The 25,743-nt window shown below is 36.2% G+C and overlaps 1 protein-coding gene across 4 annotated transcripts in view; it reads left to right on the forward strand.

Annotated features, from left to right (window-relative positions):
• The window catches only part of ERBB4 (erb-b2 receptor tyrosine kinase 4), a 1,252,881-nt gene that overhangs the window by 258,529 nt on the left and 968,609 nt on the right, over positions 1 to 25,743 (forward strand). The window lies entirely within an intron of this gene.

A 25,743-nucleotide genomic window follows, 5' to 3' on the forward strand; every position in this document is an offset into this window, starting at 1 on the left:
CCGGATTGCTCCCCACACTCTCCAATTGGCTGCAACGACTGGAGCTGGGCCAATCCGAAGCCGAGAGCCAGGAGTTTCTTCCGGGTCTCCCACGTGGGTCCAGGGGCTCAAGGACTTGGGCCATCTTCTGCTGCTTTCCCAGGCCACAGCAGAGAGCCGGATTGGTAGGGAAGCAGCTGGGACTGGAACCGGCACCCATATGGGATGCCAGCACTGCAGGTGGCGACTTTACCCGCTAAGCCACAGCACTGGAACAAGGTAGTAGATTTTTTACTCTGCATGTTGAGAAATTGGGAGAGATCTATCTTTTTTTAAAAGATGTATTTATTTAACTGAAAATCAGAGTTACAGAAAGGGTGAGATCGATCTTCCGTCTGCCGTTTCATTCCCCAAATGGACACAACAGGTGGATCTAGGCCAGCCTGAAGCCAAGAGCAAGAAGCTTCTTCTAGGACTCCCATGTGGATGGCAGGGGCACAGGCACTTGGGCCATCTGCTGCTGCTTTTCCAGGCCATTATCAGGGAGTTGGATTGGAAGTGGAGCAGCCAGGACTCGAACTGGCGCCCATATGGAATGCCTGTGTTGTAGTTTGTGGCCACTACGCCACAATGTGGGCCCCAGGAGAGATCTATTTTTAAAATCATTTTTCTCTGTTTGTTTTACCCATATGTCTATTTCTCTACTTCTTATTTTTCAAGAAGTGTATTTCAGTAGGTATTTATTTTCCCTGAAATTCTACTTACTTTAGACAGTTTGCAGATCCCATAAATATTTAAAGGAAAACATGGCTTCCTTAAACAAGAAATTGCTTGTAGTACAGGCTGTCTTTGATTTCAGATATTTGTCTTTAGTTTAACGCTGCTGAGTTAAATTTTGAGTTATTGATCAATAATATTCGATTTGAACTCATCAAAACTAATGACACATTTGGGGAAGATAGCCATATAATAGAAATATATGGTCCTGTAAAAGTAATCCTTAGAAAATTAAACTAGAATTGAGTTCTAAGATATATTTAATATTCAGGAAGATTTCTATAAGACTACTTCCCTTTCTTACAGCTGTCAGGGCTTGAGCAATATTAAACATGGGCTGGATAAATAGAGTCTGTCCTCAGGATTTACAGAAATCAAATGTCAGTGGAACCATGTTCCTTCCAATTTGTGAACTTAAGCCTGGTTGAAGGAATAAATGTCTTTATAGCTGTGAACAAAGGACTATTCCTATACTGACATGGCCAAGCAGAGGATATAATCAAATATACATGATTGCAGTGTTTCTCAACAAGGTAAAGTTGGGGCAAATATTGAATATTCTTCTTGTCTAATGCTATGTAACACACTAAACACTGGAGGAGATGGTAAGAGGCAGCAATAGCCACTTTTGCCTGAAAGCACTGATTTTCTGTTCTTTAAAGAAATAACTGCTAAGTGATAAGGGTATGATTCAAGGTGGTTTTCTGTCTTATTTTGGTCCACTGACACCTGGAATACAAATGTAAATCTGTTTCTGACAGTAAAAGAAAATAAAAGCTTGTGTTGTCTTTTCACCTTCACTCCCCTTCTTGCCCTCTTTCTCTCCTAATCTTCAAGTCCTTCCCTTCTGCCTTTGTTATTACTCTCTCCCCTCTCTTCCTAAATGACTTTTTCGGGAGTGAATTCCTCATTACTCTTCAGCATAAACACTTGTTTATATACATACATAAGGCGAATAACTTCAAAATTAAGTGAAGACAATTTGCCTAAATGAAATTAAAAAAATATACACTCACATCTGGTTTCTTAAGAATTGCAATAAATTCCATCATAAAAAAAATCCCAGTAATTACTTTGGTAACATTAAAATACTTGTTCATTGTTTCACAGGAGATCAGAATGTTTTACTGTTTTTGGAAGTTCACAAGTGTTGTTCATGTCTTTCTTCAACTACAGAAACAATTTGACTTTTGAGATACTGCTTTCCTAATAAAAACAGGGAACGTGATTGCTTAGAAAATTCTGAAGCTTATATTTTGCTAATCTTTATTGTGCTGCAATTATGTGGGATAATAAAATGTAATTTAATTCACCCCTTATTTTGGTGGCCCATAAATTCAAACACTTAGAATTGTTGAATAGAAGCTGTTTTGCCGCATGATTGATTCTGTTATGCTGCATTGAGCTGAAGTACGTATTCTGAAATTGAGAGGTTTTGTACAAACAGCTTAGGTCTACTTAAATACAATCATGTTATTAAATAGCTGTATTAATAAATATGTTATTGTGTTGTCAACACATATCTAGTAACTGTAGGATTGGCTTAAAAGACTGATTTTTTTTCTCAGTTTCCTATATGTCAAATGACTTAGATATTGTACTCCTGAGTAAGTGGTATTGATTTCCTAATATACGTGATGGAACTCAGTTCTTAACATTTTAGTAACATGCCTGTGGTCATGTGTCTATTGAATGATGGAATCAGTCTGTCCAAATTCGCATCAGGTGCTTCTCAAACCACTCTACGTTAGGTGATGGTGGTAATGAGAGGAATATCCAAAGCCACAGGACACAGTGATTCTTTGATGTGTCCATTCTTGTAACCTTGGTAACAGAGGGTACTCCTGTAATTTGGATTATATTTTCACTTAGAAAGTTATACATGTATTTTTAATTTTTATATTAAAAATAAGATGTCACATAACTTGCCAAGTCTCAAAACCATGTTTTTCCTGGGAGTTTGCCCACCTCCTGAGATACGCACCCTTATTTGAGAAGCAAGCAATTATGACAAGATGCAACATCAGGACCTTTAGGAGGAATTATACAGGGAGTCCATTGTTACTGTTTTCAATGCAAATAACAGTGTTTGGAATTGCATGGTGCATAAACTATGAACTCATATGCATCAGTCCAGAGTATAAAAGATTTTATTACCAAACTCACTACACTAGAAGAATTTACAAATTTATCATGTTTACTGAGGGTTGTGCAATACCTACTATAATGCCTGGTCAAATAATATGCCTAATTAATATTGCTTGCATAAATGATTGAATCACTTCAGAGACACATAGTATAGACTCAAGTTCAGTTTGTGAGGTATACTACAGTGCTTATGTTTCTGTAGAAGGGTTACCTTGATCTCTGTTCTTTAAGTCCATTCCTTTTACCCTGTGTCAGGCTTTCAGACAGCATTAGAGGAAGTTGGTTGTCACTTAATGGATCTGCGTGATATTTAAATTTATCTTAACATTGTAAAAATATAATAAAAATAGGAATAATAAGACCTGGGGTTTTTCAGTTATTAGTGTATGAGTGTGATTAGAATAAGCTATGATAAGAAAATGGCAGGTCATGGATTTAGGAAAAAAATATAGTATTTTTGAAAATGTTATGGAAGTATACCAACCCAACATTGTATCATGTAATAATAATGATGTAGCCAGATATAAATACGTAACTGTCAAAATCTTTTAACACAATTTCTGGGGAACACTTTATATGGGAGTGTATTCTTGTCTTAGTAAAAGGAGTTAGTGAAGATATCTGTTTGCTTTCCAGCCATCTTTTTTGAATCAGAAATATTATGTAAGTGTGAGGATCTTTACTTTTTAGAGATCTGGGTGAAGCACATGCTGAATTATTACTGTGCATTGATAAAAGGTACCTTTAAAATGTCTGAGTGAAAAAGAGTAGTGATATTTGCACATTTGAGTAAAAAGGAATTGCTAAGGTAAGAAACGTGTTTTCTGAGTCCATTTGTAAAAATTAATCTTAAAAAATTGTGATTGTATTTCCTTTATGTTTGGATCATCTGATCATATTATAAAGTAGATATGTTTAACTTTAGTACTTGGTTGCAATGTGTAAGTGTGTTCCTATAGCTTTCTCCCCTTCAACATCTCAGTTTTGCAGTCATCTTAGTCTATTAAAGAATTTTTCTAGAGAAGTGTTATTCTTTTATTTTATATTGGGATCTTTTATGGTTCTGATAATATCTGTGGACACTGTCCTAAGAAAACTATGCTTTATTATTATACTCCAAATTTTGCAATTTCATGAAATTCTTGGATAATAAACACTGTGTAACATAGATGATTTATTTAATAGTTTTATTCATATTAGACTGCTCTCATTGCCTTTAAGTAATTGTTATGTGAAATTGCAAATGTTTTAAAATGTTGAAACTAAGAGCATGTGAATATGGGTCACACTGAAAAAATGAAACAAAGCGTAATGTACAAGTAGATATTCTCTGGAGACCTGTTCAGCAGAAGGGCACAGTGTTAGATGTAATTTGTTTATTGACAATCTCCGACAATGGTGCAATGAACCAGCAAACACCACAAAAGTAATGAATCCTTTCCTTTTTAGAGTAATTATATTTGAACAGTTCAAATTAACCTGTGGTTTGAGGCTACTGCTTGGGTGAACTAATTCGCTGATGTAATGACTTTTCTCATTTTTGCTTCAATGGTTTAGGTACGAAAGAAAGAGAAATAAAATGTGGGGCCATGAGTCTGTATCTTAACAAAAAATCTGTTTTCTGCAAGTCACGTTTGAAGACTGTCTCCAGCTGATCTAATGTTGGGCACAGTAGTTAAAATGTCAAACTAGAAACAAACAAAATTTCTGCCATGCTATGCAGCAGTTCTGTGAATAAAGCAAACTGAATTGAAAAGAGATAGTTTGTAGAAAACTGTTATAAAGATTCGCCAATCTTTTCAAACAGTAGACTGCTGTTTGGTTGGCCATCACTGCTCATTAGTGCTTGAAATGTAGTTTTCCAGGGGCCTGCTGTTTATCTTGATGCCTAAGATGGTGATACCATGCTGGTGTTATTGGAGTGATTATTTCTAAATAATGGTATGTCATTACTTCTGTGTCCCTGCCTTTATTATACATAGATATTCAATAATGAGACTCAAAGTAAAATCTCAGGGGAAGTGAAGTTAAATACATTTTCAGTACACCTAGGGACAGTTTCTTGTGTATGGTTGACAATCCTAAGTATTAGTGGAGAAACACATACTTTTAATAAGTATGTATTATTAGACCTTTTTAAAACAATGATGGCTTTCACACAATTTTTTCATATCATGTACTTGTAAACAACTTAGACTTATTCCATAAATTTTATATCTTAAAATTGAGACAGTATGAGTGGGTATTTGTGCAGTGGTTAAGACACACTTGGGATGTCCGCATCCTATATCGGCGTGCCTGGGTTTGAATCCTGACTCTGCTTCTAATTCCAGCTTCCTGCTGATGTACACCCTGGGTGGTAGCAGATGATGGCTCAGGTACTCCAGTCCCCTCCATTCATTTGGGTTACCTAGATGGAGTTCTAGAGTCAGGGCTTTGACCTGGCCTAGCTCTGGCTGTTGCAGGCATTTGGGAAGTGAATCAGCAGATGCAAGTGATACCTCTCTCTACCCCTCTCTCTTTCCATGTGTGTGTCTCTCTCCCCATGTGCCTCTCTGCCTTTCAAATAAATTAAAAGTAAATTAAATTAAATGACAAGGTAGTCATTTCAGTATTCAAAAAGAGTTGGTCAGAATTAATGCCAGTATTAGGATTTAGTGACCCATAGATGATTCATAAATATATAGCAAAATAATGAATATCCTATGAGTTATGAAATCCTGCCTTCTTTATAACATAGGAAAGCAGTATAATGAAAGGCACTGATTTGTTGATTTAATTCCTTATAATATGAGCAGTGTATGTTCTAGGATATGCTATTAATTATGCCTTACTTTATTCATCTGTAAAATGGTATCAGTAGTTATAATATCATGCACATGGAGGGATTTCAGTGAGGATCATGAAAAAGGTTAAAGATTGTAGTGACCCGGACATTTGAGGAAGTGAGTTCCCCAGGGAGAATAAAACATGGAGGTAAAACCTTGATTTTACCTGCACTGAAGTTCTTTGACAGACCCTGCAGAATTTACAATGGTTGAGGATTAGTTAGGATGGTACTTTAAGGAAACCTCTATCCAGGAAGTAAAACTACTCTCAAGTTTAATTTTTTACCAAAAGAAAATTATCATACATAAAGAATATTACTTTCAATTCCTGACGTTCAGGGGTATAGCAAAAAATGCCATTTTTATCATTTGAATTAGATTACATAAACTGATTAGCAGATTGGTGGTTGTATTTATTAATGAAATGAGTCTTATGTAAATGCATTGTATGCTCTGTGTGTAAGAACCAAGTGGCATACAATATGGCTGATTTTCAAGTCAGTGAAAAGGTGAGCACCAACAGAAACTGGTAGTGTCCTACCATGATCAGTTCACACATTGTAGACAAACAATACCTCTACTATGGAAGTGGAATCAAAGTGTCTCTCAGTTAAGTTCTTTATAAAACTGCTAACAAAAATGAATTATAGTGAAATAATGATAGGTTTCCTTAATGTTTTACATTTCTTTTGTTTTTTTTTCAAGATTTTATTTGTTTATTTGAGAGGTACAGTTACAGACAGTGAGAGGGAGAGACAGAAAGGTGTTCCATCCCTGATTCACTCCCCAACAGCCAGAGCTGAGCTGATCTGAAGCCAGGAGCCAGGAGCTTCTTCCGAGTCTCCCACGTGGGTGCAGGGGCTTAGGCCATCTTCTACTGCTTTCCCAGGCTGTAGCAGAGAGCTGGATCAGAACAGGAGCACCTGGGACTAGAACTGGTGCCCATGTGGGATGCCAGCACCACTGGCGGAGGATTAACCAACCACAGCACCAGCCAAAATATTTTGCATTTCAAACAACTATATAATTGGCTGGCGCCGGCACCCCGGGGTTCTAGTCCCGGTCAGGGCGCCAGATTCTGTCCTGGTTGCTCCTCTTCCAGTCCAGCTCTCGCTGTGGCCCAGGAGGGCAGTGGAGGATGGCCCAAGTGCTTAGACCCTGCGCACGCATGGGAGACCAGGAGGAAGCACCTGGCTCCTGGCTTCGGATCAGCGCAATGCGCCGGCCATAGCAGCCATTTGGGGAGTGAACCAATGGAAGGAAGACCTTTCTCTCTGTCTCTCTCACTGTCTAACTCTGCCTGTCAAAAACAACCAAACAAACAAACAAACAAAAAAACTATAAATTTAGCATCAGATATAAACACACTGTTTCTAATTTTAAAATGAGTATGTATATTTTTGTTTTTTTTTTTTTTGCCATCTCGTTATTTTTTGTGGTGTGATTAAACCTATTTTATTTAAAAATTCAAATATTTTAACAAATAGTTTTAAAGTTATCAGTGTTACATCTAGTATTTTATGTAAGTTAGGTAAAAAAAATCCTTGAAGAAATAATGGAGTCATTTCTAATGGTCATTCAGTATATATACTTGCAATTATAATTTCCAATTATAATTGAGTTTTCATTATTTATGCCATTCTTTCATCATGTTTCAAATTTTTGGGAAACATTTCTGATTTTTAGATTATTAATATACTAAAGATATTTTTCAAAAAAGCTATGTTAAAAATTTATTTTTAAATATCCAGAAGTGGATCCTATCATATTATAATTGTTTGATTTCACAAGTCTGTTTATATCTTTCACTCAGGATTATCGTTTACAAAATGAAAGTACTGGCTTGAGATATGGTATCACTAATCAAAAAATTATGAATCTCAGTGTTATAACATTTATCACAAAATGAATTATAAATTGTTAACTTTAAGAAGCAGGAAAAACTAGATCATCCTTTTGCTACAGAATTGATTTGCTTTGATCACAAAGGTTTCATTAATCTTTAAAAATGTCATTTTGGTTAGGGATGAAGAAGAATGAAAAATCAAATCTAACACACATTGAACTTTGTTCTAATAAAACAGTTTTTGTCCACATAGGTACGTATCACACACACTTGGGTGCACATACTAAATTTAACTGAAAAACAGAACAGACTTATTTGATAATCTGAAACAAATCATTTTGCTTACAATTAATCTTGGGGCCACTTATGTTTGGTAATCTTTACAAAAATCTACGTACTCAGGAAATGACAGTGAACTAAATGAATAATAACAGAAGTGTTAAGTTGACTTAAAACACTAAAATGATGCTTCATCAGCCAGAGTCCTTGTGGCAAGGAGAGTTTAACTATTTTCTTTAAAGATTTATTTATTTGTTTATTTATTTATTTGAAAGTCAGAGTTACACAGAGGGAGTTGAACAGAGAGAGACAGAGAGAGTGGTTTTCCATCCGATGGTTCACTCCCCAATTGGCCACAAGGGCCAAAGCTGTGCCAATCTAAAGCCAGGAGCCAGGAACTTCTGGGACTCCCACGTGGGTGAAGGGGGCCCAGGGACTTGGGCCATCTTCCACTGCTTTCCCAGGCCATAGCAGAGAGCTGGATGGGAAGTGGAGCAGCCAGGTTTTGAACTGGTGCCCATATGGGAATGCCGGCACTTCAGGCCAGGGCTTTATCCCACTGTGCCACAGCTCTGGCCCCCAAGGAGAGTTTAACTTTAAGGGATAGGAGCCAGATCAGCAATAAACAAAGGGTTGTGAACCAAGGATTGGCTACATTGGAGGGTCTCTGCCATCTGTGGAGCTGGCCAGAACAACTGCAATACAAGGAAAACCAGAATCAAAAGAGAGAGTCGGTCTGCAGGGAACTGTACTTGTTGTGGGTTGTAGAGGTTTGGCACCAAAGACAGGGTGGGTGGGTGTGGTTAGCAACTGAGAGTAAGTTCTTCCTTAAATTGCATGCCCTGCATGCCTTCCTTGCCTCACCCTGGTCTGAGCCCTAGAGAATACCTAAAAGTTTGTCCTCTTCCACTCCCTAAATATTTCCTCAGATTGTTCATGGTCATTTGGAGGCCACTTGGCAAACAAGATACAGTGTAAAGGATCAGCAACCTGCGGTACAGAGCAGGGCAGAGAATTGATGGTGTGTGTGCTTGTGCTTGTGCTGAAGTCAACTAGCTCAGAGGCAGAGAGGGAGGAGGATAAAGAGGATCTAATTTAATCATCTCAGTGCATTTATTTTGCTCTTAGTCCAAAAGCTAATATATGCTTTTGAAATATTTTAGCCTGTTATTGAGGAAATATTAAATATTATACTTCAAATTAAATGAATCAATGTCTGTTTTTCTGGAATTCTTCATTGGAAGCCATCAGTGCTCAACTTCTCCTTGATTAGTTTCCTTTTTCATTCTACAGTTTGCTAGCATGTCCTGCACACTTACATTGGCGAGTAGAAATTGGTAGAACGCTGCAAGTGGTCTTTAAGGTTTGTCTGGTCCTATTTGATGCTTCAGTCTTGATCAAGTCTAGCCATGATCTAAATGCTGACCACCAGGGTGTTCCCCATGATGGCTAATGTATCATTGTTGCATATATTGAACTACATGTTATAAAGTATCTAAGGCAACCTGCCTCACATAAGAGTGCTCAATGAATAGTAGCTATTGATTGATTTGTCTTGTCTACTGATGATCCAAGAAGTTTTTATAGATTGGTAGCAAATCCTAAGAAATCTGAGGCATGTCTAATTAAGATAACCTCAGAAAATAAATTAAAAGGCAAGAAAGACATTAAGAGTTGACTGAGTAAAATCTAGCTTTGATGAATGTCTAGCAAAAAATTCTTTGCTAATCAGCTTTTTTATGTTCTCTGCTTTCTGATTAACATTCGTGTGTTTGCTGAGATGAATAGTAACACACAATATATAAATGAAAGACTCTAAATGTAGCATTCCTCTACATCATTGTGATACAGCTATCATTTACTGCAGCGCTACTCTTTAACTGTTATTTTACATGCATTGTTAGCCCTTGTCATATTGTGAATCACTGTGAGACACACAGATTAAGCAATTTCTATAATGCCATAGCAGTAGGAAACAACAGGGCAAGAATTTGGGTTCAGGTTTACCTGACTTAAAACCCTATGTTCTTTTGACTAGATTATGATGTTGTTGTGTACAGTATTTTGTGTATGCATATGTAAGAGTAAGTGCATGTCTGTGGTTTTTCTCTTCAGTTTGGGCAGAGATTCATGAAGGTAAGATAGAGAAAATTCTCTCATTGTAATTATTTAAATTTTAAGGTTAAAGTCTGTATTATTGAGACACTCAGGAATTCTACTACAATTTTATGATCAACCAGTGTCTTCCCTTTTTTGTTATGACCTAAGTCACATTTCATAATGTGCTGATTTGTTTCTTATGGGTGTTTTGAGCAAATTTTTATGAGATAAAGATTGATATTTAAAAGTTTTATTATGTAAATAGCTATATTTAAATAGCAAGAAGTCACTCATGCATTGAGGACATCAATATATCAGACTTTTAATTGACAACTTGTAAGACCCGCTTGTGATTTAAAGCTCGATTATAAACTCACTGTTTCTGTTCTGCCAATGAAATTGGCAATATTTTTTCAGTCCAGATGGTGCATTAGCCTTGGCCAGCTGGTTCTCCCCATGTTGCCTCATCACAGAACCATACAGCAAATATTGCCACGTATGACCCAATTCAGTAGGTATCATGGCAAAGACATCATGCCTGGCTTTGCCCTGAGGGCATATGGAAGTGAACCTGAATGAGATTTATGCATCCAAAATTTTATACTCTATCAAACCCCCCATAGTCATTCACTTCCTGATCTGACTTCAGAGACTGATTACAGTATGCAAATAGAACTGTATTACTTACATATAGTCTCTTAGTATTTGCTTTTAGGGCACTGTAATTCTCATATTTCAATTATTTTACTAAGTTCAAAATAAAAATTTAAGAAATTCTAAATGATATTAAATATTGAGAATTTTAAAATCACATCTCTGAAGTTATTTTTCTAGTATCCTAAGTATAGTTTTGATAGGCTGGTATCTATTGTATTTTACTGGTTGAAATACATTTTTGTATATCTAATTTGAATATATTATAATTTTAGGATTTAAGATTTTGAATAGTATAATAAGAAATAAAATGGAGAATCGTGAAAATGTTATTTACTGTAAAAAATCACACTGAATATCTTTAAGAATACTTGGGTAATAATTGAGACACAAATTTAACGGTTATAGTTATTTTTCTCCCCATTTTTTTCTATTTCAAATAAAATAAATAAATAATCTATCAGTTGTTTTACATGTTAGATACTGTTTTCATTTGGAATTTATGAGCACATTGCATTTTCAGGGTCACAGTAAATGCATGATAATTACTACAACAGAGTTCTCATCCATTCTCATGTTAATGTGATACTAATCCAAGGAGAACAGATTCATTGCAGTTCATATAAGAATGTAATGATACTACCCTCCTCCCTCCCTGTTTCTGTATCTCTCATTCTTTCTCTTTCTCTTTTTTTAAAAACTGTTGAGATGGCAATTTTTAATTTACATTATAGTCAAAAGGTTTAATTTAAGCTCCATTAAAGAGTTCAACAAGTAAAACATAGAGCAACCATAGTTTAGCAGGAATATAGGCCAAGTGCTGTAAACAATAATCAAATGAAAAGATGTCCATTTCATTCATATACAGTAATTTTTAAAATAATATTATTAAAATTATATCTTTGTGTGTGTGTGTGTGTGTGTGTACACATACATACATATAGACTACCAAAATAAGAGAAAACATGATATTTCTCTTTTTGGGTCTGACTTATTTCACTTAACATAGTAATATTCAATTGCACCCACCTTTTTGCAAGTGTCCTTTTCATGAATTTATAATATTCCATAACACGTTTCCCACATTTTCTTTGAGTCACCAGTTGTTGGTCCTCTAGTTTGATTCTGTATCTTAGCTGTTAAGAATTGAATTGTCATAATGGAATCACATCATGCTAAGAAACTTCTGCACAGCAAAGAAAACAATCAGCAAAGTGAGGAGGCAACTGACAGTTCAGCAGAAAATATTTATAAACTATACATCCAATAAAGTATTAATGTCCAGAATATATAAGGAGCTCAAAAAATGCCATGACAACAATACAAACAACTCAATGAAGACATGGGCCAAGGGATATGAACAAGCATTCTACAAAGGAGTAAATACAAATGGCCAACAGACACATGACAAAAGCTAGGGATCGCTAGATATCAGGGAAATGAAAATAAAATCCACATGAGGTATCACCTCATCCCAATTAGAATGGTTAACATCAAAAAATCAAGAAGTAACAAATGCTGGTAAGATTGGAGAGAAAAAGATACCCTGCTACACTGTTGGTGTATATGATAGTAAATATATACAAATGACTTTGTCATAATTTTTTTAAGACTTATTTATTTGAGATGCAGAGTTACAGTCAGAGGGAGAGAGAGAGAGTGAGAGAGAGGTCTTTCATCTGCTGGTTAACTCCCCAAATGGCTACAACAGTTGGAGTTGGGCCAATCTAAAGCCAAGAGCCATACGCTTTTTATGGGTCTCCCATGTTTGTGCAGGGGCCCAAGCCCTTGGGCCATCTCCCATTGCTTTCCCAGGCTGTATGCAGAGAAATGAATTGGAAGTGGAGCAGCTGGGACTCGAATGGGCACTCATGGGGATGCCAGGGCCACAGGTGGAGGCTTAACCTACCACGCCACAGCACTGGCCTAATCATAATTTTTTTGACTAGCTGAATTAGGTCTTATCTAATTTAAATAAGGATATTAAGTTATACTAGGTTATTTCATTACTATTTTATCCCTGTAACACTAATTGTTGTACTGGAAATTGGTATCACTATTAATATTAATTCTAGTAATTGCTGGATATGGAGTGTTTGAAGATTGTTGAACTAGAGGCAAGTTAATTTCTAGTTACATTTCTGTCATCAAATTCTGGTATTAAATTCTTTCACTTCTCTGAACCTCATTCTTGATTTTATAAAATGAAAAGGTTGATGAAGATCTTTTCTAAATTTCTTTTCAATTATAAAATTAAAGTATGATTTTAACTTATACTTTTAAAACATCTCAAAATATAAGCAAATACAATGAGCTTGCATCCCAATAAACCCATCCTAGATTGAAATTATCATGAGTTAAAAATGCGTGTAATAACACCTAGCCTACAGAACAGTATAGGCTAGCAACACAGCACATTGTAATTGTGGGTTGTGCCCCTCACGATGATGTGGCTGACTGGGAACTGAGATGCTGCTATGTGTCACTGTGTGAGTATTGTACTGCAGTTTTAAATTTAGAAATGTTTCTTTTTCTTTTTTTTTCTAGTGATAACTTCTTTTTCCAACTTTTATTTAAAAAAATATAAATTTCCAAAGTACAACTTTTGGATTATAGCTGCTTCCCCCTCCCCCCCAATAACCTCCCTCCCACCTGCAACCATCCCATCTCCCACTCCTTCTCCCATCCCATTCTTCATCAAGATTCATTTTCAATTATCTTTATATACGAAAGATCAACTTAGTATATACTAAGTAAAGATTTCAACAAATTGGACCCACACAGACACACAAAGCATAGCGTACTGTTTGAGTAGTAGTTTTACCATTAATTCGCATAGTACCACACATTAAGGACAGAGGTCCTACATGGGGAGCAGGTGCACAGTGACTCCCGTTGTTGATTTAGCAATTGACACTCTTATTTATGACATCAGTAATCATGCAAGGCTCTTGTCATGAGCTGCCAAGGCTATGGGAGCCTCTTGAGTTCACCAACCCTGATCTTATTTAGACAAGGCCATAGTCAAAGTGGAAGTTCTCTCCTCCCTTCACAGAAAGGTACCTTCTTCTTTGATAGCCCGTTGTTTCCACTGGGATCTCACTCACAGAGATCTTTCATTTAGATTTCATTTTATTTTTTTTTTATTTTTTATTTATTTATTTTTTTTTTTTTGCCACAGTGTCTTGATTTTCCATGCCTGTGAAAGTCTCATGGGCTTTTTAGCCAGATCCGAATATGTATCACTTCCCCTCCATTGGCAAGTAGAAAAATCACCCAAGTTGAACTATTTAAATTAGTGCTGTCTGTACATAAATCTAAGTCAAAAGCATTTTTGGCAGCTGGAAATCATGAGGGAAAAATGGAAAGAGGTGCTTGATAATTGAGAAAGTAGGAGTTCTTAAATTTCAATTTTTCAGACTAAAAGTAAACATTAGTTTTTTCAGGAATTAGATCCATAATTATAGTCAAATTCTATCTGTGAGATAGATACAATATACTTTAGGGTGTTACGATAGCCTGCACACACACAACAGACTACTATTTTTTCAGCTATAGGCCTATCTAATACTTTAAAAATGGTTATATATCTGACAAAATTTTACAATATTATGAGGAGTATGCATATCAGGGATTTTCTATGTAGTGTATTTAGTTTTCTTTGAAGTAGTCGTTTAAATTTGTATGGATTGATATAAATATTTACATCCTGACTCAGGAATAAGCAACAAACCTATACAATTTATCAAATGATTATTTTTGAATACCTGCTTTTTTGTCAGCATTGTATTACATATAGCTACACAGTTAATTGACTTCCATATATATGACAGAAGAAATATATAAGTACTGTGTTAATGTTTGGAAGAACAAACTGAATGGTATTGGTGATGTAACCACACTTTAAAGCATATTTTATCATCCTTGCACAAATGGGCCTAGTTTACCATTAGAAATGGAATTAACCAGCTTTTAATAAAAATTGTTCATGTTCCCTGATAAAGAAATTCATCAGAAAGACTTTTTAAAATATATGATATAATTATGCTAAAACTCCCTAAAACATATGCAGAAATATGAGCATATATGGTTCAGAGTCCCTTATCATTGTACCACTGCTTTCTTTTTTGTTCACTAATATAGATTTTAAGAGGTGTTGTTGCCCAGTGCCGTGTAACTCCTAAATCTGTCTTAAACACATGCGGGCAGATATGGATGTTATAACTTGACCTTCACAGACTCATACCTAATTGGGGAAGCACAGCTCTTTTTTCACATAGTGTCTACTTTTGTGGGTAGTGTGGATTTGTAAAGGTGATATTTAGAAGTAGAGATAGAAAACACCCATAGATGTGGAAACGGTTGCCTTTTTCCTGGGATCTCATAACTTTTGATTAATCAGTTTTGCACGCTAAAACATGCACAATTATTGTGGCTTTATTTCAGTCTTGTTTCATTAAACTCTAAGTTTCATGAGAACAATTTTTTGTGTGTGTGTGCTTACACTGCCTAGCTTAGTGCTACTACATGGAAATTATTCAGTATTTGCTTTTTGCTGATATTTGGTTTTTCAACTAGTTCTTTAATATGAGTTTACTTTTCACACATCACACACAATTACATTCATGAAAAGAAACACAGCATAGCATATAATATGTAAGTTAACAGTTGCTGCCCTGTTACTATGGAAAAAGAATATCACTACCAAATAAGTGATCTTGCCTCCTTGGAACTGTTCTACTAATTATACTAATTAGCTGTGTGTCATAAGAAACTGATGTTTCTGGAGACACAGAATCTATTGCCATTCAAACTTGAGAGGTGGGAGAATGCATTTAGCATAGCAATTAAGATGTTCAGGTCCCATACTGGAATGCTTCGATTCAGTTTTTGGCTTTGGTTCTTGAATGCAGCCTCTCACAAATGCATACCCTGGAAGGCAGCAGTGATGGTTCAGTAATTCAATGCTTGCTACTCATATGGGAGACCTGGATTGTGTTCCTGGTGGCTAATGCCTTTGATGCTTACTGCAGCCCAAACTGTTGCAGGCATTTGGGATTGAACCAGTACCCACAATTGCTCTCCTCTCTTCTCTTTCTTTCTCTCTCTCTCTCTCACTGAGATAAAGAAAAAGAAGCCTTCTTCCACTGAAGTATATAGGCCTATCATTTTCAATTTACATTCTGGAATTTAAAATCTATTTATTTAATAATTTTATATGGGATAGGGTACACACTTATCAAACAGTGCTATATACTATTATAGGTATGTATATATGCATACATGGACATTGGTCAGACTTAAAATGATGGCTTTGGAAATCGGAAGATTTTATTTTGCACTAAAATAAATATCTTTTAGTTTTGTGAACTGTTTTAGTTACCCTTGTAAAAATAAAAGAATAAAAAGGCTTAAATATATACCAATTTAATGCTGAAAAATAGGTGTTATATTTTTTGTAACAAAAATAATTTCGGGACAGTATAATTTCTGGATAGATACTATAATTACTTTTTTTCCCAAAATAATTCTACCTGGGAAAGGTAAGGGAACAAATAAAAACAGCACCTATAATATTGTCACTTCCTTTATTCTTCACAACTTTGTCCCAGTAGTTAAATCCCTAGCTACTAGCTGCCCTTCCAGTAGACTAAATTCCGCCCTGCATTACTCAGGCAGAACTCCCACTGGGCCCAATTCGCTGTCCTCCTTTAGGCAAAAACTCCCTTTGAATTTAAAGTTTTACTCAGGTACTCATTTAATAGGCACCAAAGATACACAAAGAAAGGAATTTGCTTGTATAAGCATGGATGACTCACAGTCCTGAAGTATTGTGACAAATAATCTGTAAAGATGCTCAGGCAATTAGAAAATCTCCATCAGAAATCAGGAGAGTTTCTTATGAAACTTTTCTGTTCTGCTGAATGTTATTTTTATCAGTCAAAGTAACTCTCAAGTATTCAAAGATACTGTGGTTATCAGGTTTTAATAATCTAGTATTACTCTAGAAAGAATATCATCTATCAGATTATGTTATGACTATTTACAGTGAAACAATCAATACAAATGTAAAAGCAGGTTTCAGAGTTACTTAATTCATTATATTTTTGTTTCAAAAATATTTTTGTACATGAGAGCATGAGAGCATATGTATGCTCCCATTCATTGCTCCATACTCAAATGTCTCAACAGCCAGGGCTGGTCCAGGCCTAAGCCAGAAGCCGAGAACTCAACATAAGCCTCATGGGAGTGACAGTGACCTAACTACATGAGCCACTACCTGCTGTGTGAACATTGGCAGGAAGCTAGAAACTTGGAGAGGTGTTGGGATGCAGGCCCAGACACTCTGATACGGAATGTGAGTGCTCCAAATGTCATTTTAACTGTAATACAAAAATCTCACCCCAATTCAAAGAAGACTTTATTTATTTATGAGGAAGAGATACAGTGATTGGGGGGCGGGGAGCGGCAGAAATAGGGAGAGAGGGAGAGAATCACTATCATCCACTGGTTCTCTCTCCAAATGGTTGCAAAGGCCAGAATTAGTCCAGGTGGAAGCCAGGAGCCAGACAGAGCTCCATTCGAGTCTTTGACATATGTGACAAGAAATCAAGTATCAGGGCCATCATGAGCTACTTTTCCAGGTGCATTTGCAGGGAGCTGGATTGGAAGCAGAGCAGCTGGGACGTTAACACGTGTTCTGACATGTGATGCTGCCATTGCAGGCAGTGGCTTAACCTGCTGTGCTACAACCCCTGTTCCTTGCCTCCATATTTTTACAACTACATTTTTCAAATTAACAGAAAGTATTAGTTCAAATTGCCCTTATATCATTTATAGTATGTGATTAATTATGTAGGCAGGCTGGCCTTAGCCAAACTTGGGAGTATACAGACTTTGTCTTCAGTTTCTTTCCTTTCTGATGTTTTGTCATTTGTAAAGGATGCTGCTTTTTCTTACACTGTCCTTGGATTCCCAAAAGCTTTCAGCCTAGTGGCTCACTAAGGCTTCCTATACTCTTATCCTTTTTCATTTCCAAGGCTACCCTCTGCAAAGCATCTGCATTTAGAGCAAACTATACACTTCCATTTGGTAGTGTAATAGATATGATAGCAATTGCAATTGCAAATGAGGAAAAAAGTTTTCTTAGGAGCCTTATTTTTTTTAAGGCAGGAGCATCATTCCCAGTGCCTCAGATCAAGACCTAGAAGAATCTATAAAGGATTACAGTTATGGTGACAGTGATAACACTGTTATGTTTGTGTTTATTTATCACAGACAGAACCCTCATGAAATTTTCTCTGTGAAGTACTGGCATATCTCCATTTTACTGACCTTTCTCCACTTTAATATTGTATCCAGGACTTTTAAATTGTAGCCCATATCATTGTGTATGGTCGAGACTTCTGAACTATCACAAGCAAAGGGATTTTGTGGGCTCACAAAATAAAATGTCCAGGACCATTCTGGTCTGTAAGCACACTTAGACCTGGAGCTGAGGTCGTGTCTACAGGATACTCTCATTGTCTTTAAATCTCAGTTCTAGTTCGCTCTTTCAGCTTCGCTTTTAGGCAGAGTTTTCTCCAAATTGTGACAAAAAGGGCTCAAAAGTAGTTATTTTCTTACATTATCTTCACAGTTGTACTCTTAACACAAAGAACATGCTTTTTTGCCAGAGAGAGAGCCTATCATTGAGGATAGGGAAATAAGGATATCTTGTTGATTGGTGTTTCCCTGTTGTAGGTAAGCAGAGGAATCAATTCATAAGAATGCCTTGGAACAAAGCATTTTAAAATGAAAAAAATTATGTTAATAGAAGGGAAAAACTAAAACATTTTGAATAGGCACAGCTGTGGCCACCATGGTTCACAACAGTTTATGAAGAGATATATTTATGCACAAATTTTTGTCTTTCCAACTGTAGTTTCATGAGGAATAGGGATTGTTCACGACTCCATATCCAGTGCCTATCACAGTTTATGATGTGGGTCAGTGTCAACAGATATTTGTTTTTATAATCATCTCTCTGAATCTTTACAACTAGTTATTTCATATTTTCTAATTTAAAGAGAAAACTGAGGCTCACGGAAGATGGGTAACACATCTGTAGTGATATAGGTGTGTGATGTCTTGATGTAGCATAGAGATGTTTTAAAAAGTGTTACTGGCAAGGGTGGTTAGCCTAGCAGTTAAGATGATTATGTTCCGTACTGGATTTCATGACTGTAGCCCCTGATACCAGCTTCCTGCTAATACAGATCCCGGGAGGCAGCAGTGATGGTCAGGTAGTTGGGTCCCTGCCACCTTTGTAGGAGACCTGGATTGTGTTCCTGTCTTCTAGCTTCAGCCACAGTCCATCTCTGAACTCTGTGGGCAATTTCTGTTGTGAACCAGCAAGGGCACATTCTGTTGTGAATGGGTACAAGGGCCCAAGGACTTGGGCCATCTTCCACTGCTTTCCCAGGCAGTTGTCTTTCCCAGCTGGATTGGAAGTAGAGCAGCCAGGACTCGAACTGGCGCCCATATGAGATGCCGGCACTGCAGACAGCAGCTTTACCTGCTATGCCACAGTGTTAGCCCCCAATACACTTTTAAAAGTTACTGAAGTTATAAATGTTGTAAATGCTAAAGTAACTTTTGTGAATGTAAAAGCATTCATATGTTTAATGACTTTGAAAATCCTGAAATATACTTTTTGTAACTCATTTTTTTCTAGGCCCACTTAAAATATTTGTACAGCTTTACAAAATAGTTTCCAATTGAAGTTTTTCACATTTTACAGTAATAGTGAATGAGTCAGACAAGCTTGAGAAACCCAAAAGAGCCAAGGCAATATTATTTACCTTCCTGTTTTGAAACAAATAACCCTATACTAAATGTACTTCACCCTCTGAAATCTTGGACTCAGTTGATTTGAAGTGAGAACACACAAAGGGACCGCATGTAACTCATGCTGCCTATATGACTGAATATATCAAAGCTGTATAAAAATGTCCTTAATACTACGTAAAGGGCACAAAGATAAGCAATCAGGTCACACTCATTCATATAATATCTAACCAAGCCATTAACCCAAACAGAAACACAAAAAAGAACTAAGTAGTCTGCCAAACAAGAGAATTATTTTTACATATTTTCCTGGATTTTTTAACTTTAATTTTTAAAAATCTGCTTGAAAGGCTGAGAAACATAGACACACAAAGAGAAATCTTCAGTCCATTTGTTCCCTCCCCCTGACCCCTCCCCTGATTGCTCCTAACAACAGAGGCTGCTGAGTCTAAGCTAGGGGTCAAGAACTCAATATGCATGTTCCACATGGGTGTCAGTGACCCATGTCTTTGAGCCATCACTTGCTGCATTAACAGGAAGATGGAATGGAAGTAAACCAGGGGGACCAGCACTGTGGCACAGTGGGTTAACGCCCTGATCTGAAGTGCCGGCATCCCATATGGGCGCCAGTTGGAGCCCCAGCTGCTCCACTTCCAATCCAGCTCTCTGCTATGGCCTGGGAAAGCAGTAGAAGTTGGCCCAAGTCCTTGGGCCCCTGCACTCGCATGGGAAGCCTGGCTCCTGGCTTCAGATGGGTGCAGCTCTGGCCGTTGAGGCCAATTTGGGAGTGAACTATCTGATGGATGACCTCTCTCTCTGCCTTCCCTCTTTGTAACTCTGACTTTCAAATAAATAAATATTTTTTTTAAAAAAGGAAATAGATAATAACTTGAACTCATGTACTTTGATATGGGATTTAGGCAAATGTCCACCTCCCTGGGTGTTTTTGTTTCTGAATGCGCAGATGTTTAGGGTTCTATGATATGCATTTGACAATCAAGCTATACGTACGCTGTAACCATGGGTGAGAATTAATATGAAAAATCTACAAAAGATTCATGGAAAATGTGTATTATGAAAGCACTATGCATGGACTACAAAATGCTCTTGTAACCAAAATAAACTTGTCTTTGGATTCTGTTTCTCCATGAACTTTTTGAAGTCCCCCTTATAAATTCTTACATTGTAAATCCATAACTGATGCTTAATTCTTTTGCAGTATTTTTCCTCTTTAAATAATGCAAAGCGTTCAGTTTAAGTACCTAACTGATTTTTTTTCCTATCTATTCTTTACAACAAGCTGAATGTCTGTTAATGATTATGCACTTTACATTCCATGTATTTGTCATAATCAGTTCCATGATTGTTTGGGTTCTTAATCCAGGTTGACTCCTTAACTAGTATTTGGGACCATACATACTTTCATTCCTACACAAATAACTGTGGCTTTGCACCAACCCATTATTTCATTCAGTTTTCTCTTGCATTTTGTCGTCATGGCAAAAGAGCAGTGTGAATTTATTAACAACTTTGGCTACAGTTTCCCTTGGAATGTTTGTTGTCTTTAGGGACTCACAGCAGGCAAAAACTCACAGTCCCCTTCAGCAACCTGTGCTTTCCTGAAATATTGGCTTTGACAAGCCTGCGGGAGTGAGAAATAATTTTGTGTTTGAGGGTTTGCACTTCATGGGTGTCTTTCTGAGTTTATTACCAGGAGGAAATGGAAAGAGAACCTTTCTTACCCTAAACACAAGATTATGTGACCATCATGCTAAGCCAGTCATTCAACTTGAGGGAAAGTATATGCGGAGCCCTCAGTTAGAAACTGGTACTTGGCACTAGTCTGATTGATTGTATTAATATCAGTAGCCCTTATAATTGGCCACCTTGTTTTTCTAGGACTTTATATTATCATTCACATCTTGTTTTTCTTGTTTGGGGGCCATTACATCAAAGTTGTGAGAAAGACCTCTTTATCTCTGATGCCAATATTTGTTTGTGATTTCGTGGACAGTATGTCAGGAACTATGTCTTCCCTGTCTTCGGAAAAATCACTGAAAAACAACAAGACATACTGGAATTCTGTACAGTCGTTAAATATTCATGAAGAGCACTTTTCAGTGGATTCCTCCAGCCATCATGATACTTGTAAACACTTTCATGCAGTCTTTCAAAAGTAACATGGCCAGGTCACCAAGAGGAAAACAAAATAAAGGGGAAAAGTACATATTTAACATATGTTTAGGTGTAAGTAATGTTTTTCCCTCCAAAGAGAGCAAGCAAATGATGTTTATGTATGTCTTGCTGTGAAATACACAGGCAGAAAGATACTCAAATACTCTGTCAAACACTTTGAAAACACATGCTAAGCTGAAGGCAGACAGAATATTTGAAGTAGACCACAAATTGAAATGCCCCAGAAATCTTTTATCAATTGGGCCTTATGTTCACTCTTGTAATAAAGAGGCTTTTGGAGTTTATATGCCACAGTCTAATAGGTGACTGCTTAATGGGATTTACATTCACTCAAACAAAATTAGGCTGGTAAAAGACAATGCAACATGCTGTAATGTAAATGGGACTGACTGCAGAATTAAATGTTTGTGGAAACAGGGCAGCAGATCTATCAAGAGCTAATTAGACAGAGTTCAGAAGCAGGCTTGAGAGTAAATAGTATCAACAAAGAAAGAAGAAGGGCGAGAATGGAGGAGGAAAAAAGACCTTTTGTGCAGGAAAGAAAAAGAACTATACAAAAGTTATTTAATTAGAAACTCAGATGGAGTCTCTCCCATGAGAAAAACTTATATTCTTATTTGAACCTGTTGGTAAAATTAAGTTGAATAAAAACTTTGAGAAATTGTGTGTCTAAGTGCTTCTTTGTTATGACTCACTTTAATAGGATTCTCTTCACAGGGTAATATTTCTAACTATGTTTAATATATCCAAAACCTTTTTTTGAAAGTTTATCTTTGAAATGCTTCTAACAGAAAGAATAACACTAAGAAGTTTTTTCTGAAATATAGAGATTTGGGGGCTTTAGGAAAGATACAGGATGAAAGTGTGCATAAGCAATAACAATGAAAAAGATTATCTTTGTGTTTGACTTTTAATTAGAATGTTAATAAGCAGCATATTAAATTTCGGAAACTTCAGTTTTTCAGATGTTCACTGTAGTATTTCAGTATAGTCACTATCATTAAGCATAGTTATTGTATAGAGGAAAGGATCTGGACTTTGATATGGACAAGAAACAATTTTGATAAAGTAAATCAGTATCTTCATGCTTGATATCCAAAGTAGTAGCCTGATTACTTGCTTCACTTTATTTTTTTAAGCTTAAATTCAGCATTTAAACCAGTCCTGCATGAGTCATTTTCCATTAAAATAAGAATATAATGAATATTTTAGGTTTTGATTTTTTTCATGTATTATGAAGGATGATACAAATCTTTTGCATGAAACCAAAATCAAGTCAGATACACTTTAGAATATCCGTATTCAGCTAAGAAGATGCTTTAATTAGAACAATCCTTTCAATTTGTTGAGAATCCCTACCTAATCCACATGGCTACTCTAAGGATAAAAAGTGCTAATATAAGTGAAAGGTCTTTGAAAATGGCATAGTATTGTATACATGTGATATAACAGAGGTTCTTTATGAGAAACTGTTGCTCTGCTGATGGGCATATGGATTTTTAAGTGGAAATGGTATTGAGTAATTAAACTCAACAGTTCAAGGCATACTGTTTCCTTTTTTTTCTCCTGTGCTACATAAACAAAGAATTGTTCTGTGGACATGTTCTAGATTGTTTGTGGTTTGGTTAATCCGTGAAATCCATGGTCTGCATTACTGTCAGCAGTTAATGCCCTGAGATTGCTTTATTCTTTAATGAAAAGATCAGTGAGATTAGAATTGTTTTGTCCCTGCCATGGAAATAGACTGAGTATGAATGCCCAGTTTCTCTTGGTGGAATTCCAATCTGTCTCTGACCCAGAAATATAGGTGGTATTTGGCAGCTTGTCTACTCACTTGTGACAAAGACATCTATCTTTCTTCTCTGTAAAAGAGAGAAACTAGATTGAGTTAATTTTACAATTGGTGCATTTTTTTGTTTCTGAACATTGTAGTCATGTAAGATGGGATCCTCTTACTTTCAGCGATATTGTCAGGGGTTCTTAAACTTGGCTAATTACCAAAATCACCTGAGGGAGCCACTTAAAAATACAAATTCCCAGGCGCTTTCCCTGGAGATTGTGATTCAGAGGGTCTGGGGCAAAGCCAGAACATCTCAAGTGACTCTAATGATTCAGGAAGTTGGCCAAGTTGGGAAAACTTGCAGAGCGTTATAAAGTATATCCCATTACTTTTGTCTGTAATGAATAACTAATACATCATCTACCTTTATTTACTTTGAAGTGTTTTTGAAATACAGGTGATAGACTCAGGTCACTGTGTCACTTTCATACTGGTCACATAATCAAACAGAACTTGTGTATGCCCATAATAAATTAGGGCGATAATGTCTGAGTTACTCACCTTACAGCACATTGTTGTGTTGATGAGGAGAATTACTGGGAAAGGAAAGTGCTTCCCAGAATTCACAGGCTAAAAGTAGCCTGATTTTTATTCACAACTAGGAAACTTGGGTTCTGGTCCTAGCTTTGTCATCAAGTCACTTTGTAACCTAGTTTATAATCATGGTGGTTTTCTGGATTTTAGTTCCCTTTCCTATAAAATGAGGCAATTAAAGAAATTATTCCTACAGTGCCTATCAGGTTAATCTTTTCTATGGACAGCATCAGGCTATGTGACAAAGTCCAGATGGTAGAAGAGTCCACTTCATGGTTGTTTAGTGACCATCAGAGAACATTGTGATAATCTGAGAGTTTTGGCAATTTCTCAGATATAACTTCTAAATGATAAAAATGTTCATGGCACATTGAACATAATATCAAATGATTTTAAAATAATTTTACATTCCTGCATTCAAAGAATAAAATGCACTTTTTTTACAAATTCATTTTGTGCTCAATGGCATAGGCTTTGCAGTTGGATTAGACAATTGATTTTAATGCAGTACTTTATAACACATTGAGACAGAGTAGTAAAAATTACCCTTGTTTCTATTTTGAAAGGTAAATAGGCCTAAAATTCTATTATGCAACACATACAAGTACAAAATTTAAGTGAATAGAAAAATACTGTTTGGTAAATGATAGTAAAATAATATATTACTTTAAGCTACATATTATGTAATGAACCATATAGAGTTTGGGGTTTTAAATGTAGAAATTTTCTGGGAACAATAGATTTTGGCTCTTTATATAGCTGCCTTGTGAGGAGGAAACAAGGTAGCAAAAGAACTGAAAGAAACCAGGTAGACCCAGGTGGCTGGAACACAGAAAACTAGAGCAAATAATAGAAACAAAATCTGTACACCTGTTACAGATAAATGTTTTAAATGATGTGTAATATGTTCCCAGAGGAACTAACACTTGAATGAATGACTTCCATTTTTCTAAATACCTATATTTGACTGGACTTGCATCTATTTAGAAGGAAGTCCTTAAGTCTGATAATAAATTTGCAAAGTTTTACATGACTCACTCATATTAATTAACATATTCTTTCCTATATAACAGGTCCCTATTATATTTTACAAATAAAGTAATTCACATACTGCTTTATATGATGTGAAAAGAGGCAAAATTATCAGACTCTTTTAAAGAAAGACAGTTAGCTTATAGTAATGAAACTAGTAATTAGAATATGGAGAAGATAAACTTGAAAATGACTTTCAAAATTATAATTTTTTTAAAGATTTATATGAAAGGCAGAGTGAAAGAAACACACATGTGTACACACACACACACACACACAAAGAGGGAGGGAGGGAGGGAGAGAGGGACGGAGAAAGAGAGAGAGAGAGAGAGAATCTCTCACATCCACTGTTTAACTCCCCAAATGGCTTCAATAGTAAGGTCTGAGTCAGGCCAAAACATGGTACAGTAAGTCCATGCCAGTCTTCTACATGGGTGGCAGAGGCCCAAATACTTGGGCTGTCTATCACTCACTACTTTCACTCACTACTTTCCCAAACATATAGTGGGAAGCTGAATCAGAAATGCAGTAGCTGGGATTAGAACAAGCACTCTGGTAAGAGATGTTGGCATTATAATCATCAGCTTAACCCTTGTACCACAAAGCAGAACTTAGAAATATGTTTTTGTTTTTTTTTTTTTTTGTTTTTTTTTTGTTTTTTTTTTTTAGAACGAGGAAAAGAAAGAGCTATAATTAAAACT

The sequence above is a fragment of the Oryctolagus cuniculus genome, chromosome 3 (assembly GCF_051225735.1).
Source record: "Oryctolagus cuniculus isolate XC-2025 breed Fujian yellow rabbit chromosome 3, ASM5122573v1, whole genome shotgun sequence".
NCBI classification, from domain to species: domain Eukaryota; kingdom Metazoa; phylum Chordata; class Mammalia; order Lagomorpha; family Leporidae; genus Oryctolagus; species Oryctolagus cuniculus.